The sequence below is a fragment of the Belonocnema kinseyi genome, chromosome 9, assembly GCF_010883055.1.
Source record: "Belonocnema kinseyi isolate 2016_QV_RU_SX_M_011 chromosome 9, B_treatae_v1, whole genome shotgun sequence".
Lineage (NCBI taxonomy): Eukaryota > Metazoa > Arthropoda > Insecta > Hymenoptera > Cynipidae > Belonocnema > Belonocnema kinseyi.
In genome coordinates this window covers 8,612,204-8,617,878 of record NC_046665.1, presented here as the reverse complement: position 1 = coordinate 8,617,878, position 5,675 = coordinate 8,612,204, and the positions used below count along the sequence as shown (strand labels likewise).

The 5,675-nt window shown below is 33.4% G+C and overlaps 1 protein-coding gene across 8 annotated transcripts in view; it reads left to right on the top strand.

Annotated features, from left to right (window-relative positions):
- LOC117179920 (interferon-induced, double-stranded RNA-activated protein kinase-like) overlaps window positions 1-5,675 on the top strand; it is a 262,085-nt gene that overhangs the window by 10,725 nt on the left and 245,685 nt on the right. The window contains exon 2 of one of the 8 annotated variants that reach the window (XM_033372132.1): window positions 5,443-5,568. The exons of the other annotated variants lie outside the window; for them this stretch is intronic. The gene's annotated coding sequence lies outside the window, so the exon portion shown is untranslated. The remainder of the gene's footprint in view (window positions 1-5,442; window positions 5,569-5,675) is intronic. 8 annotated transcript variants of the gene reach the window in all.

The window sequence follows — 5,675 nt, the reverse complement described above, 5'->3', positions numbered from 1 at the left end:
TAATTTTCGGATTTTCAAACACAAAAGATTCCATGTAAATCAAAAATACTTTTTTACACTCTCATATGACTCACTGAGTCACGCTAAAACCACCTTAACATTAGATCCAAACTTGTTGCGGAGTCATGAAGAATCAACAAGACTGGGAATGGAAGTGAACCAAGGCTGGACTCAATTCAGTCAGTAAAATGAAGGGTCCTGCTCCATATTTTACTGATTGGAGTGAGTCCAGCCTTGGTTCACTTCCGTTCCCAGTCTTTTTGATTCTGCATGACTCCGCACCAAGTTTGGACTTGGTGTTAAGTGCGGAGATGATGCTGCCGTGCTGCTACTTCTGTAGGTGGAAGTGAAGCAAGAGTCATGTAACTCTCCGTCATTAATATCGTGAAATGTTGATACCGGAGAGAATCCAAAGAAATATCGGTTCCATATGCTCCGTATAGGGCAATCAAAATTTTTTCTCCAGTTACAGCAATATGACCAGACGGTAAAATGATGACGGTAAAAATGACGAAAATTAATCTTTTATTTTAGACAAATTTGCGAAATCAATTTTAATTTTTTTTAAAGTAATAAAAATAAAAATTTCTACAATTTAAGCAGCTTTGACTTTGGAGCATCCAATGTAGTTGAAAGTAGTATCAAATTGAAAATTATTGTTATTCAAAAGCGCTAATACAATTTCAATTCCTTTGAATTTTAAGTGATCAATTTTTAAAGTTTTTAATTTGTTATATTATCGAAGTTTTATTCTGAAATAATTTTATTTATAAATTCTCAATTTAGAAAAAATCTTCAATTTAGAACTCTTTAAATTTATTTTTGACTTATTTTTATTATTAGTATTTTTTTAAAATTATTTAGTATCATTAATGTCGAAACCATTTATTTGTGAACAATTATCGGCCATTGCTTAGTTCAAATACTTTAAATAAAATAATTTGTATTTCAAGTTTCGTCAAATTATACCAGAAAAAAGGGTTCTCCGAGCCCTTCCAACTGGGATTTTTTACGAGGGGTCATAAATTTCGTCTCAGATTTCCGTCGAAAAAATTGGTAGATCTTGGAAAAAGGCCGAGCAATCCTGGGTCACGTTGCACCTATGGATTGTGGAGACCCCTGCTCTATACTGTTATAAATTGAAACAAATACATAGAACTCACTTTCACTCCTTAGAATTCTTTTAATTTTTTTAAATTCTCTTAAATTCTTTATAATTCAGCATGAATTATAAAGTATTTCTGCAAGTCTTTTGAATTATCTGAATTCTCTAAATTATTATCAATTCAATTAGTATATTAAATCCTTTTTAAGTTTTTTGAATTCTCTTGGCATCTTAAAATACGCGTTGAATTATTTTGATTTCCCTTGAGTATTTTGAATTCAGGGTAACGCCACTAATTATAAGAAGGCACATTATTGATACGCATTGTGTTTAAACCTAACCATGGTAACTCTGCTACGGTCGACATTATAGAAACCACAAGATAAATGAAATTTACCATGGAGGGATAAGAACTTAGAGAATACCGTTTTAATAACGGATGCTTGATCATTGAGACTATAATTGCTGAAAGCATTGGAAGTGGGGGGATGGGTGACGTTGATCGCAGTGACAGCAGCGGTAATGAAAGTGCCGAGAAGTCGACCTGGGTGGGGAGGGTAGCGGACTCAGGTACGGTCTAGCAACGCGGAAGGCCCTTAAATTTACAGCGCCTTAACAAGCTAGGCAACGCGGGTTCGAACAGAAGTCTGGACGAATGGCAAAAAAGGCAACCGCGACTAGTAGTGAAGGGAAGGATAAAAGGAAAAGAGTGTCTGGAGAAGATAAAGGTAAAAAGGGCACATGATAACAAGAGAGTTAGAATTAAAAGGAAAACACCAGAGAGAGAAAGGGGGTTGGGGGGATGTTTGAAAAATTGGAAGCTGTCATTAAAGGGTTTAGAAAGGAAACAAGAAAGAGATTGGATGACATGAATAGGGATATGAATAGGCAGGGGAACGATGTAAGGGGGGAAGTGCAAAAGGTCAGAGAAAAATGGGAAGAATGAAATAAACGTTGGAACGAGGGGAAAGACAAGGTTTGGGGTAAGCTAGAGAGAATTGAGAATAGACAGAATGGGTTTGATGGACAGAGATCTAGAGAAATAAAACAGTTGGAAGAACGGGTACCCAGTCTAGAAATTAGGAATAAGCATATGGGGGAAACACAGAAAATGAGGAAATAGTTAAAGGGAATGAAAATAACGTCCGAAGTGAGAATGAAAGATTGAAGAAAAGACTCAGTGAGATTGAAAGAAGATTAGAAGGGGAAGAAAAAATGGAAATAACAAATCTTTTGCGAGACATTAGAGTGCAGGTAAGGGTAGAAGGAGTCAAGAGAATAGGAGGGACAAAGGAAGGAAAAGAAGGAATGTTTCTAGTAAAAGTGGGGAGTGAGAAGGAGAAAAAGAAAATTATGGAGGGAAAAAAATTATTGAGAGGAAGAAGGGAAAGAATTTAAGAAGATATGGTGTGGATAGGGAGAGACAGGTTATGAATAAATGGGGAGGAATGGTGCTGGGATGAAGAATTAGAAGAATTGAGGAAAGAAGGAAAAAAACTGATAAAATGGCACAAAATTTAGACATTTTAAACGCATCCTATGATTTTAAGAAAGTAATGCATTTCTTCTGGTGGCATGATTAGAAATGATGTTTTAAACAGATCTTAAGTAGTTTTACAAATAAGAAAGAAATCAGATAAAGTATAATTTTGATGACAAAATCTAATATTTTTTCAATAAGAGACCAAATGTCTCCGAAGTTGGGAATTATTTTCTTTTTTCAGAATTTTCAGAAAATAATGCATTAATTAAGGTGGGTTCATTGGAAATCATTGTTTCAAAATATTTTCAGTACTTTTTACACTCATCATTTATGATTAAGAAAGTATTACTTGGATAACCCGTGTGCAAATTTTGAGGGGGCCCTTTTTTTTGCTAGTGCTGGCATCTGTATTGGTAGGTCTCTGTGATGATAACACTACTTTATGCTGGGCTGTAAGTGTTGCCCCAGCACTGGATATAGCTACTGGCGCATTACTGCCCCAATAGGAAATTCAGAATAGGCGCAGTATTGCGTCAGTGCTTACCAGTACCGTACTGCTATATTCTAACGATATGACAAAAAAAGTATTTAAAAAATAAATATTAATTATGATTGTGAGTATTTTTACTTTAAATATTAATAGTCCCATTTAGCATGAATACATATAGGGTGAGTGATCCAGTGGCTGAACAGTCACCAGTGAATGAAAACTAATGCGAAAAATATATAAATATAACCATTGAAAGTTAATGTCTTTATGAATTTCTATATATTTGAAATCTTTAAGCAATTTTGAAGAGTTTAATATACAATACATTGCAGTAAATTCTTGTAAATAATTTAAAAAATTTCTTGAATGTGAAGCATCATCGATTATGGTGAGTGATGGTGAGAAAGTCATCGACCACTATAACGTACGTGTCTAAGCAACTCCTTATTTACACTACTTTTACAAAAAAATTCTTTACCTTTTCTGCATCAAAGTTGTGCTGTTATAGTTGTAAGATATTATTATTCAATTTCCTACAGGGTTTTTTCACAAAAAGTACGTTTTTTTATTAATAAATTAGTGTTCACCTACTTGACCTTTAAATTGCCCGTGTCCCAGTGAACGAACCCTGTGTTCATTTATTGGAGTAAAACTATCACTCCGCAGGTCAAGTGAATAAACTGCAGGTTACGGAGACCTGGCTGTTGTTTCTTTGCATATAAATAAGTTTGTTTCAATTAATGTGACTATAAATATCGAAGCTATAAACATAAACTATAAATTGTTATAGTTTAAATGTATATTTTTTTGGTTAGAACATCAAAAAAGTACGCGCGAACTAAATTAAAGGTAAGGCAACTCTGAGGTTAAAAATTTAATGCTTTTTTTGCATTTAGAAAACGTTTTTTAACTATAAAAAACATTAGTTCGTGCTAGGTGCTACTGCGTACTAAACAATATATATTTATAAATGTTTACAGAATTTCCATTTTTTGCAACACTGTGATTTATAATTGTATTTGCTAATTTAACCTAAAGCAACATAGTAAGGTGCTGTATTACAAATGTTATGTGTACTAAAAATCGCATTTTTCTATTGTAGTCAATAAATAAGAGTTACCTATTTTTAAACGAAAATTTGTATTTTTTGTAAGGTTAAAAGAACTGATAGAAATGTTCTAAAAATAAATATTGCAATAAAAATTAGGAAAAGTTAACCTAGTTCTGTGTTCAACTTTTGTATTCCCTCCTATCTTTATATCTAAATGTCTTGTGGTTTTTATTGAAATAATGTATTTAATAAATTTCGCAACGCTTTCTAATATTTTACATGATTTAATTGCTCATTTTGTAATGTACCCATGTAATTTTATATCTAAATCCTAATTCTAATTTGTAGTGATTATAGTGTTCATTCACTGGTGCTCTACTGTTCATTCATTGGCTCACAGTGTTCATTCACTGGTGTTTTCGTTAATTTTGCACTATTTAATTATTTTTTTTATAAAGCTTTTTGGTAAAAACAAAATTTGTTTATCGGATTATGAAATTTAAACTCTTAATAATCTATTTTCAAAAGTTTTGTAAGAATAATCGATTATTATAATGTGAAATGGACTAGTTGTAATCAGTGATTTTCTTAAGTGTTCATTCGCTGGGTCACTCACCCTATTATATTTTTAAACATTATATTGCAAATAACATTTCTAACTCTACGAGGTATCGAACCTACATATCTATACCTCAATCCATCGCCTAGCAGTCGGGAGCCTTAACAACTGCACTAAACCTACAAGTTAAAACTCGATGAAAAAGCCTTCCTAATAAGCTAGAGTAAAATTTCTATCGACATAACTTAGGAATTTCATTGTGAAATTTGACAATTTCTTAATAATAAAATTTTTTAATGTTTCGTGTAAGGTTTGGTTTGTAGGTGTTTCATATAATTTTACAACGTTTAATATTGACATAAAGTGTATATTTTTCTGAACATTTACGATTTTTCATAAAGATCCATGAGGGCAATCGAGCTGGGACCCCTGTAGTAGCCCCTATGGAACATCCATATTGTCAGGATTCGAATTTCAAAAAAGTGTCATCTAATTTTTATCAGAAATTCATTGTTTGAAAGTTTATAGTAAAGAAACCTTTAAATTTGTGGCGTTAAAAAAATATTCACCTTTTGGACTTTTTAATCGTTGATCCGTGAGGGCAACGGAGCTGGTCCTCCTGCGCGGGGGCCTTCGTAGGTTTTCCACGCCTGGGTCACCCACGCGGGCACCTGCCGTGGGCCATCATTTTCAGGAAATAATGCAATGCTTCCAGCCGCATATTTGAAATGTAATTTAAAAAGTTTTTTTGTAGTGTCTCCATTAGAGAAGAAAACATACAAGGTCTTATTCTAACGGAAAACTCTCAACTATTTTAAAATTGTGCAGATGCCACCGAAGCTGAAAATTATTCATACTTCTCATGATTTTCAGAACAAAGGTGAGTGTGGGACTGACTAACGGCTATACCCACTGAAATGAACTCCTTTGTCCATACCAACCCATTTTCTCGAAATCTGCTTTCGTATTGTTTCAGGAACAAGGGGG